A 10839-nucleotide genomic window follows, 5' to 3' on the forward strand; every position below is an offset into this window, starting at 1 on the left:
GCTCCTGCTTAGCTGGTGACAGCAGTAATTTGTGACTGCCAGTTAGATAGATACTAAACTGCTTAAAAAGAGCCGTCCATGTTTATAAGTAAGGAAATAGATTTTTGGCTAGGGAGTTGGTAAAGCTAGAAACTATCAAATAGATGCTCTGTTCCTTCCTGTCAGGGACATGCTTAGGACACTTTTGCAAGAAGGGATTAAGGTTAAAGAAGGATTTCTTGTCCCCCACACATACACTCTTTGAACAACCATAGGCAATGTGGCTTCAGAGTTAAGACTGGGATACAGTCCCGGGCCACGGGCTATCCCTGACAAGTCATTCCCTCTTCTATATGCATCATCTGTCCTTCCAGCACTGCTGTATAACTGATACCCATGAGCCTGGCTGGCCAGAACTTGGAATATATTGATTGTGGTTATTATCCTGATCACTATTGCAGAACCAGGCAGGACTCAAACTCTGAAGTTAAAAAAAAAAAAAAAAGACAAGGCAGGCCACCAGCCAAGACAGGGAGGAAAAGCCCCAGACTGGGAAGGTAACAGCCATCTCTAAAATGGGGTTCACTCCAGGGGATCTTAGTCTCTGAGACATGGGCTGCCCTCCTATAAACGGCACACACTACAGGAATCCTGCTACCAGCAGGAAAGGCGAGACCCAGGCTGTGAGGGCACCAGCCCCGTGTGAATGGAACTGGGTGGGTCAGGAAGCCCCCTATGCCCTGTGCCAGGCACCCACCTCACAGATGCCTCACTTGCCTCAGTGCGTGAAGTTTCCTGGTGTCTGCCAGCTAGAGCGCTCGGCCCATTACCAGGCGACCTGGTTGCTAGGAGACTGCCAGCGTCTGCAGCTTCCTGGTCAATACTCTGGGGAGCCAAGGCGCAGGCGCAAAACGACTAAGGCTAATAAGCCCAGTGGAGAAGGAAAAAAACAACATAATTTTACAATGTTACTATGTAGAACAAAGACAAGTCTCCTTGGTGGTACAGATTTACTGTGACCTTTGCATGCTTTGGGCCATCCGGGTTAAGAAGGAGTAACTTTTTACAGTTCAAGGCTAAGAATCTCAAGGAAATTCAGTTGCTTTCTCCGAGTCACGTAGACCTGACCCCAGAACTGCCTGGTCAGGGCCCATATTTCTGCAAGCTGATCCAACCAGTACATACTGGCTGAAGTGGTTTTCTAGGCCCCCAAGACCACCTGCTTAACATCTCCTTGGCTCCCCAAAGACTGTCTCCTCACCCGAGTCTGGGTGGTGGTGCATGCCTTTATTACGGGCTACATGAGAGGTAGACACATACAATATAGCAAGACCCCATTACACTCTCCATACACATAGGAGGGTCCCACCTAACCCCCTCCCATATACATACAACATACCAAAACCCTACCTAGTGTACTACACATGATATAGCAAGCCCTGACCAACTTCCCTAACATATACACATACGCCATATGGAGACTTTACATAAACGTGCATGTGCGCACATGCGTGCGTGTGCACACACCTCCCCCCTAAGACCTTGCACAAACTCAAACACACACATAATGTAACAAGACATCTGTCTGACATCCCCCATAGCCACAACTCAGTAAGATCCGCCTAACCCCCTTAACATAGCAAGACCTTGCCTGTGTCTGTTCCATTTACTGCCTCTCTGTACCAAGCATATGCCAAGAAGCGTTTGATAAATGCAAAATGAGTGACTTATGGGCTTGAGTTAAGTTACAATTTAAAAGCATTTTTTTCTGCAAGTCACACATTACCAAATGTATTAGTTACTCTTTCCTCGACGTGAGAGAATGCCTGGGAGAAGCACCTTACGTGAGAAAAGCTTTTAGTTTGGCTTGGAATCTCAGGAGGTCTGACCCACGGGTGCTTGGCAGACTATGGCAGTGGGAAAATATGAACTATGAACCAGGGATGGAGAGGAGAGGAGAGAGGAGAGCTATTTCTAAGGACTTCCCCTCGGTGACTTGGCCCCTCCCACAGCCTGCCACTTCCACCAGCCGGGGAGCAAGTATTCAAAGCATTGTAGTTTCCCTTGTTCTTAGTCGGGTCAAAGGTCACTAGGAGAGAGGTCACCCATTGGGCGCATTAGACAGTTTTTTTTGTTAGTATGACGAAAAACCAGACAAAAGGCCAATTGAGGGTAGAGGGATTTATTTCAGCTCACATATTGAGGGTATGGTCCGTCATGGCCAGCAAGGCAGGACAGCAGAAGTGACTCTGAGATCTGACTCTTCACCTTCTGGTAACTCGATGGAACTAGGCGCACTCAACTTATATTCAGGGTAAGTGATTCTCAGTTAAAGCTCTCTGGAAACATCCTTACCGACCACCGCAGAGGCGTTCACCTGAGGGTAACTCTAAATTCTGCCAACAGAGATGCTCAAATATGGCAGACTTAACAATAGTTTCCCAGGAGTTGGACCTTCCAGCAGTGTCAGCCCGATTTCCCATGCTGCACTGCGGGCCTTTCTCTTTCTCTTCCGGTCCCAGGTGCTGCAGGAGCCGCAGGTTACCGTGCAGACATGGCCAGGTCTAAGAACCACACCACACATAACCAGTCCTGCAAATGGCACAGAAATGGCATCAAGAAGCACACACCTTTAATCCCAGCACTTGGGAGGCAGAGGCAGGCAGATTTCTGAGTTCGAGGCCAGCCTAAGAACTACAGAGTGAGTTCCAGGACAGCCAGAGCTACACAGAGAAACCCTGTCTTGAAAAACCAAGTCCAATCCAATTGCGCGCGGGACCTGAGACTGCATTAGTTAGGGAAGCAGAAACCGGCCTGAGTAGGGCCACAGGCCTCATCCGGCCGGATCAGCGCCGGGGTAGCTGGAGCGCAGGGCTGCCTGACACCCACCAGCTACCCACGACCCCCGCCGCAGGATTTTGGGACTGCTGGTGAGTGGAACACAGCTTCTGCTCCAGTCCAATCACGCGGGACCTGAGACTGCTCTGGTTGGGGAGAGAGAAATCCGGCCTACATAGGGCCACAAGCCTCTTCCGGTCAGAAAAGCACCGGGGCAGCTGGGGCGCAGGGTCGGCTGACACTCGCCAGCTACCCACAACACCCGCCACAGGATTTTAAGACTTCTGGTGAGTGGAGCACAGCTTATGCTCCAATCCAATTGCGCGCGGGACCAGAGACTGCATTAGTTAGGGAAGCAGAAAACCGGCCTGAGTAGGACCACAGGCCTCTTCTGGCTGGACCAGCACCGGGGTACCGTCAGCTACCCACGACCCCCGCCGCAGGATTTAGAGACTGCTGGTGAGTGGAACACAGCTTCTGCTCCAATCTTTAAACAGTGACAACGATAACAACTAACCCCAGAGATTACCAGATGGCGAAAGGTAAACGTAATAATCTTACTAACAGAAACCAAGACCACTCACCATCATCAGAACCCAGCACCCCCACTTCGCCCAGTCCAGGGCACCCCAACACACCGGAAAAGCTAGACACGGATCTAAAAGCATATCTCCTGATGATGGTAGAGGACTTCAAGAAGGACTTTAATAACACACTTAAAGAAATACAGGAGAACACTGCTAAACAGGCAGAAGACACTAAAGAGGAAGCACAAAAATCCCTTAAAGAATTGCAGGAGAACACTGCTAAAGAGTTACAAATCCTTAAAGAAAAACAGGATAACATAATCAAACAGGTAGAAGTCCTTACAGAAAAACAGGAAAACACATCCAAACAGATGATGGAAATGAACAAAACCATACCAGACCTAAAAAGGGAAGTAGACACAATAAAGAAAACCCAAAATGAGGCAACAATGGAGATAGAAACCCTAGGAAAGAAATCTGGAACCATAGATACGAGCATCAGCAACAGAATACAAGAGATGGAAGAGAGAATCTCAGGTGCAGAAGATTCCATAGAGAACATCGGCACAACAATCAAGGAAAATGTAAAATGCAAAAACATCCTAACTCAAAACATCCAAGAAATACAGGACACAATGAGAAGACCAAACCTACGGATAATAGGAGTGGATGAGAATGAAGATTTTCAACTCAAAGGACCAGCAAACATCTTCAACAAAATTATAGAAGAAAACTTCCCAAATCTAAATAAAGAGATGCCCATGAACATACAAGAAGCCTACAGAACTCCAAATAGACTGGACCAGAAAAGAAATACCTCCCGACACATAATAATCAGAACAACAAATGCTCTAAATAAAGATAGAATACTAAAAGCAGTAAGAGAAAAAGGCCAAGTAACATATAAAGGCAAGCCTATCAGAATTACACCAGATTTTTCACCAGAGACTATGAAAGCCAGAAGATCCTGGACGGATGTTATACAGACACTAAAAGAACACAAATTCCAGCCCAGGCTACTATACCCAGCCAAAATCTCAATTAACATAGATGGAGAAACCAAAGTATCCCACGACAAAACCAAATTCACACATTATCTCTCCACGAATCCAGCCCTTCAAAGGATAATAACAGAAAAAAAAACAATACAAGGACAGGAACCACGCCCTAGAAACAACACGAAGGTAATCCCTCAACAAACCTAAAAGAAGACAGCCACAAGAACAAAATGCCAACTTTAACAACAAAAATAACAGGAAACAACAATTACTTTTCCTTAATATCTCTTAATATCAATGGACTCAACTCCCCGATAAAAAGACATAGACTAACAAACTGGCTACACAAACAAGACCCAACATTTTGCTGCTTACAGGAAACTCATCTCAGAGAAAAGGATAGACACTACCTCAGAATGAAAGGCTGGAAAACAATTTTCCAAGCAAATGGCATGAAGAAACAAGCTGGAGTAGCCATTCTAATATCTGATAAGATTGACTTCCAACCCAAAGTCATTAAAAAAGACAGGGAGGGACACTTCATACTCATCAAAGGTAAAATCCTCCAAGAGGAACTATCAATCCTGAATATCTATGCTCCAAATACAAAGGCAGCCACATTCATTAAAGAAACTTTAGTAAATCTCAAAGCACACATTGCACCTCATACAATAATAGTGGGAGACTTCAACACACCACTTTCACCAATGGACAGATCATGGAAACAGAAACTAAACAGGGACACAGAGAAACTAAGAGAAATTATGAATCAAATGGATCTGGCAGATATCTACAGAACATTCTATCCTAAAACAAAAGGATATACCTTCTTCTCAGCACCTCATGGTACCTTCTCCAAAATTGACCACATAATTGGTCACAAAACAGGCCTCAACAGTTACAAAAATATTGAAATTGTCCCATGCATCCTATCAGATCACCATGGACTAAGGCTGATTTTCAATAACAAAATAAATAATAGAAAGCCAACCTTCACGTGGAAACTGAACCACACTCTTCTCAATGATACCTTGGTCAAGGAAGGAATAAAGAAAGAAATTAAGGACTTTTTAGAGTTCAATGAAAATGAAGCCACAACATACCCAAACTTATGGGACGCAATGAAAGCATTTCTAAGAGGAAAACTCATAGCTCTGAGTGCCTCCAAAAGGAAACTAGAGAGAGCACACATTAGCAGCTTGACAACACACCTAAAAGCACTAGAACAAAAGGAAGCAAATTCACCCAAGAGGAGTAGACGGCAGGAAATAATCAAACTCAGGGGTGAAATCAACCAAGTGGAAACAAGAAAAACTATTCAAAGAATCAACCAATCAAGGAGCTGGTTCTTTGAGAAAATCAACAAGATAGATAAACCCTTAGCCAGACTCACTAGAGGGCACAGGGAAAGCATCCTAATTAACAAAATCAGAAATGAAAAAGGAGACATAACAACAGATCCTGAAGACATCCAAAACACCATCAGATCCTTCTACCAAAGGCTATACTCAACAAAACTGGAGAACCTGGATGAAATGGAGAAGTTCCTAGACAGATACCAGGTACCAAAGTTGAATCAAGATCAGGTTAATGATCTAAACAGCCCTATATCCCCCAAAGAAATAGAAGCAGTCATTAATAGTCTCCCAACTAAAAAAAAGCCCAGGACCAGATGGGTTTAGTGCAGAGTTCTATCAGACCTTCAAAGAAGATCTAATCCCAGTTCTTCACAAACTATTCCACAAAATAGAAACAGAAGGTACTCTACCCAACTCATTCTATGAAGCCACAATTACTCTGATACCTAAACCACAAAAAGACCCAACAAAGATAGAAAACTTCAGACCAATATCCCTTATGAATATTGATGCAAAAATCCTCAATAAAGTTCTTGCTAACCGAATCCAAGAACACATCAAAACAATCATCCATCCTGACCAAGTAGGTTTCATCCCAGGGATGCAGGGATGGTTCAATATACGGAAATCCATCAACCTAATCCAGTATATAAACAAACTCAAAGACAAAAACCACATGGTCATCTCGTTAGATGCGGAAAAAGCATTTGACAAGATCCAACACCCATTCATGATAAAAGTCTTGGAAAGATCAGGAATTCAAGGCCCATACCTAAACATGATAAAAGCAATCTACAGCAAACCAGTAGCCAACATCAAAGTAAATGGTCAGAAGCTTGAAGCAATCCCTCTAAAATCAGGGACTAGACAAGGCTGTCCACTTTCTCCATACCTATTCAACATTGTACTTGAAGTCCTAGCCAGAGCAATTCGACAACAAAAGGAGATCAAAGGGATACAAATTGGAAAAGATGAAGTCAAAATATCACTTTTTGCAGATGATATGATAGTATATATAAGTGACCCTAAAAATTTCACCAGAGAACTCCTAAGCCTGATAAACAGCTTCAGTGAAGTAGCTGGATATAAAATTAACTCAAACAAATCAATGGCCTTTCTCTACACAAAGAATAAACAGGCTGAGAAAGAAATTAGGGAAACAACACCCTTCTCAATAGTCACAAATAATATTAAATATCTTGGCGTGACTCTAACTAAGGAAGTGAAAGATCTGTATAATAAAAACTTCAAGTCTCTGAAGAAAGAAATTATAGAAGATCTCAGAAGATGGAAAGATCTCCCATGCTCATGGATTGGCAGGATCAACATTGTAAAAATGGCTATCTTGCCAAAAGCAATCTACAGATTCAATGCAATCCCCATCAAAATTCCAAATCAATTCTTCAACGAATTAGAAAGTGCAATCTGCAAATTCATCTGGAATAACAAAAAACCTAGGATAGCAAAAACTCTTCTCAAGGATAAAAGAACCTCTGGTGGAATCACCATGCCGGACCTAAAGCTCTACTACAGAGCAATTGTGATAAAAACTGCATGGTACTGGTATAGTGACAGACAAATAGACCAATGGAATAGAATTGAAGACCCAGAAATGAACCCACACACCTATGGTCACTTGATCTTCGACAAGGGAGCTAAAACCATCCAGTGGAAGAAAGACAGCATTTTCAACAAATGGTGCTGGCACAACTGGTTGTTAACATGTAGAAGAATGCAAATCGATCCATTCCTATCTCCTTGTACTAAGGTCAAGTCTAAGTGGATCAAGGAACTTCACATAAAACCAGAGACACTGAAACTTATAGAGGAGAAAGTGGGGAAAAGCCTTGAAGATATGGGCACAGGGGAAAAATTCCTGAATAGAACAGTAATGGCTTGTGCTGTAAGATCGAGAATTGACAAGTGGGACCTCATGAAACTACAAAGCTTCTGCAAGGCTAAAGACACCATCAATAAGACAAAAAAACCACCAACAGATTGGGAAAGGATCTTCACCTATCCTAAATCAGATAAGGGACTAATATCCAATATATATAAAGAACTCAAGAAGGTGGACTCCAGAAAGTCAAATAACCCCATTAAAAAATGGGGCTCAGAACTGAACAAAGAATTCTCACCTGAGGAATACTGAATGGCAGAGAAACACCTGAAAAAATGTTCAACATCCTTAATCATCAGGGAAATGCAAATCAAAACAACCCTGAGATTCCACCTCACACCAGTCAGAATGGCTAAGATCAAAAATTCAGGTGACAGCAGATGCTGGCGAGGATGTGGAGAAAGAGGAACACTCCTCCATTGTTGGTGGGATTGCAAGCTTGTACAACCACTCTGGAAATCAGTCTGGCGGTTCCTCAGAAAATTGGACATAGTACTACCGGAGGATCCAGCAATACCTCTCCTGGGCATATATCCAGAAGATGTCCCAACCGGTAAAAAGGACACATGCTCCACTATGTTCATAGCAGCCCTATTTATAATAGCCAGAAGCTGGAAAGAACCCAGATGTCCCTCAACAGAGGAATGGATACAGAAATTATGGTACATTTACACAATGGAGTACTACTCAGCTATTAAAAAGAATGAATTTATGAAATTCCTAGCCAAATGGATGGACCTGGAGGGCATCATCTTGAGTGAAGTAACACAATCACAAAAGAACTCACACAATATGTATTCATTGATAAGTGGATATTAGCCCAAAACTTAGGATACCCAAGATATAAGATACAATTTGATAAACGCATGAAACTCAAGAAGAATGAAGACCTAAGTGTGGACACTGTGCACCTTCTTAGAATTGGGAACAAAACACCCAGGGAAGGAGTTACAGAGACAAAGTTCGTAGCTGTGATGAAAGGATGGACCATTTAGAGACTGCCGTATCCAGGGATCCGTCCCATAATCAGCTTCTAAACGCTGACACCATTGCATACACTAGCAAGATTTTGCTGAAAGGACCCAAATATAGCTGTCTCTTGTGAGACGATGCCGGGGCCTAGCAAACACAGGAGTGGATGTTCACAGTCAGCTATTGGATGTATCACAGGGCTCCCAATGGAGAAGCTAGAGAAAGTACCCAAGGAGCTAAAGGGATCTGCAACCCTATTGTTGGAACAACATGATGTACTAACCAGAACCCCGGAGCTCTTGTCTCTAGCTGCATATGTATCGAAAGATGGCCTAGTCGGCCATCAATGGAAAGAGAGGCCCATTGGACTTGCAAACTTTATATGCCCCAATATAGGGGAATGCCAGGGCCAAAAGAATGGGAATGGGTGGGTAGGGAAGTGGGGGGCGCTATGGGGGACTTTTGGGATAGCATTGGAAATGTAATTGAGGAAAATATGTAATAAAAATATTAAAAATAAATTAAAAAAAGAAAAAGAAAGAAAGAAAGAAGAAAAGAAAAGAAAAGAAAAGAAAAGAAAAGAAAAGAAAAGAAAAGAAAAGAAAAGAGGCAAGGCAAGGCAAGGCAAGGCAAGAAACCCCAGCAGTCACAAAGATAGGAATCTCTTAAGGGAGTTGACCCCAAGTTCCTGAGGAACATGCGCTTTGCCAAGAAGCACAACAAGAAAGGCCTGAAGAAGATGCAGGCCAGCAATGCAAAGGCAGTGAGTGCACGTGCAGAGGCCATCAAGGCCCTGGTGAAGCCTCAGGCCATCAAGCCCAAGATCCCTAAAGGCCCCAGACGCAGAGTCAGCCGTCTGCCTTTCATCGCTCACCCCAAGTTTGGGAAGTGGATTTGAAGCTACATGGCCAAGGGGCACAGGCTCTGCCAACCAAAGCCCGAGGTTCAAACAAGGCAGAGGCCAAAGCTCCAGCTAAGGTCCCGGCTTCAACTCCAGCTCAGGTTCCCAGAGGAGTCCAAGCCCCTGTGACGGCCCCATAAAAAAGTCTCCTGACAGTGTGAAGACAGATGGACTGCTGGGACACACCTACCTACCTACACACAATTTGCAGATGACCAGTGTCTTATGCTTTTTTTTTTTTTTTTACAAATAAACTTGAGGCAAGAAAAAAAAATAGTTTGCCAGTGTTTTGCTGTAGAGAACACCTCTAGATCTGGGCGATGGTGATGCGTGTTTAGATGCCTTCTCTGGGATCTGAAGGCTCCTTCTGATGAAGACTACTTGGTGGAGTCTAGAGACATCTGATGGGTGATTGAGAAGGGATGAAAAGCCAGGGCAGCCTTAAGATTCTACTGAAATGCTCTTTGTCCCTGCATGGTTTATTGATCTTTTTGGAGCTAAACTTTCAGTAGCTGCTATAAAATAAACACCCAGAGTCCCGAAGTTACCACCCCCACCTCATGTCCTTAAAGTCCAGGAAGACATAGGCAAATGGTACACGCCCATTATTCTATCACATGGGGGAGGAAGGCAACAGGATCAGGAGTTCACGGCCACTATCATGGAAAATTTGGGGTCCGCCTAGACTACATGAGGGCTTGCTACAAGCAGTTTTTAAAAAGACAACAGTGGAGTTCTGTCAGCATGGCGACCACCACCTGTGTCTAACCCACCCTGGCAAACCAACATAGGCCTGTTTCTCATTTTGTTCCAGGAGAAAAACGGGTCTACCAGTCTGCCCCATCCCCACTCCTTAGCCATAAAAAGCCTTGCCTTCAGATCCTGCACACACCCCGGTCTCCTCTCTATTACTTCTGTGTTACAAGAACCCAACTCTCGTAATTGAGGAAAATACGTAATAAAAAAAATATTAAAAAAAAAAAAAAAGAACCCAAGTCTCCAAGCATCCTCACAAGAAACCTTTAACCTTATCAGGGCCCTTTAAAAGCTGAGTAACCTGAGCTTTGAAGATAAACCTTTAAACTTGAGGCCTTAGAAGTGGAACCACAAGCCGGGCGTGGTGGCGCACGCCTTTAATCCCAGCACTCTGGAGGCAGAGGCAGGCGGATTTCTGAGTTCGAGGCCAGCCTGGTCTACAAAGTGAGTTCCAGGACAGCCAGGGCTACACAGAGAAACCCTGTCTCAAAAAACCAAAAAAAAAAAAAAAAAAAAAAGAAGTGGAACCACTTGCCAGGCTGTGGTGGCATAAGCCTTTAATCAGAGCACTAGGGAGGCTGAAACAGACAGATCTCAGAATCTCTGAGTT

The 10839-nt window shown here is 43.8% G+C and overlaps 1 protein-coding gene across 5 annotated transcripts in view; it reads right to left on the reverse strand.

Annotated features, from left to right (window-relative positions):
* Window positions 1-896, reverse strand: part of Rsph14 (radial spoke head 14 homolog) — a 75811-nt gene extending 74915 nt beyond the window's left edge. For 2 of the 5 annotated variants that reach the window (XM_085842879.1, XM_029482927.2), the window contains exon 1: window positions 757-896. The gene's annotated coding sequence lies outside the window, so the exon portion shown is untranslated. Of the gene's footprint in view, window positions 1-736 lie in introns of all 5 variants that reach the window. The other 3 variants (XM_021174093.3, XM_085842880.1, XM_021174094.3) reach the window with 3 other exon arrangements.
* Window positions 897-10839: the final 9943 nt, after the last annotated feature.

Source organism: Mus caroli, unplaced genomic scaffold (assembly GCF_978045245.1).
Source record: "Mus caroli unplaced genomic scaffold, Mus_caroli_1 scaffold_9, whole genome shotgun sequence".
NCBI classification, from domain to species: Eukaryota; Metazoa; Chordata; class Mammalia; order Rodentia; family Muridae; genus Mus; species Mus caroli.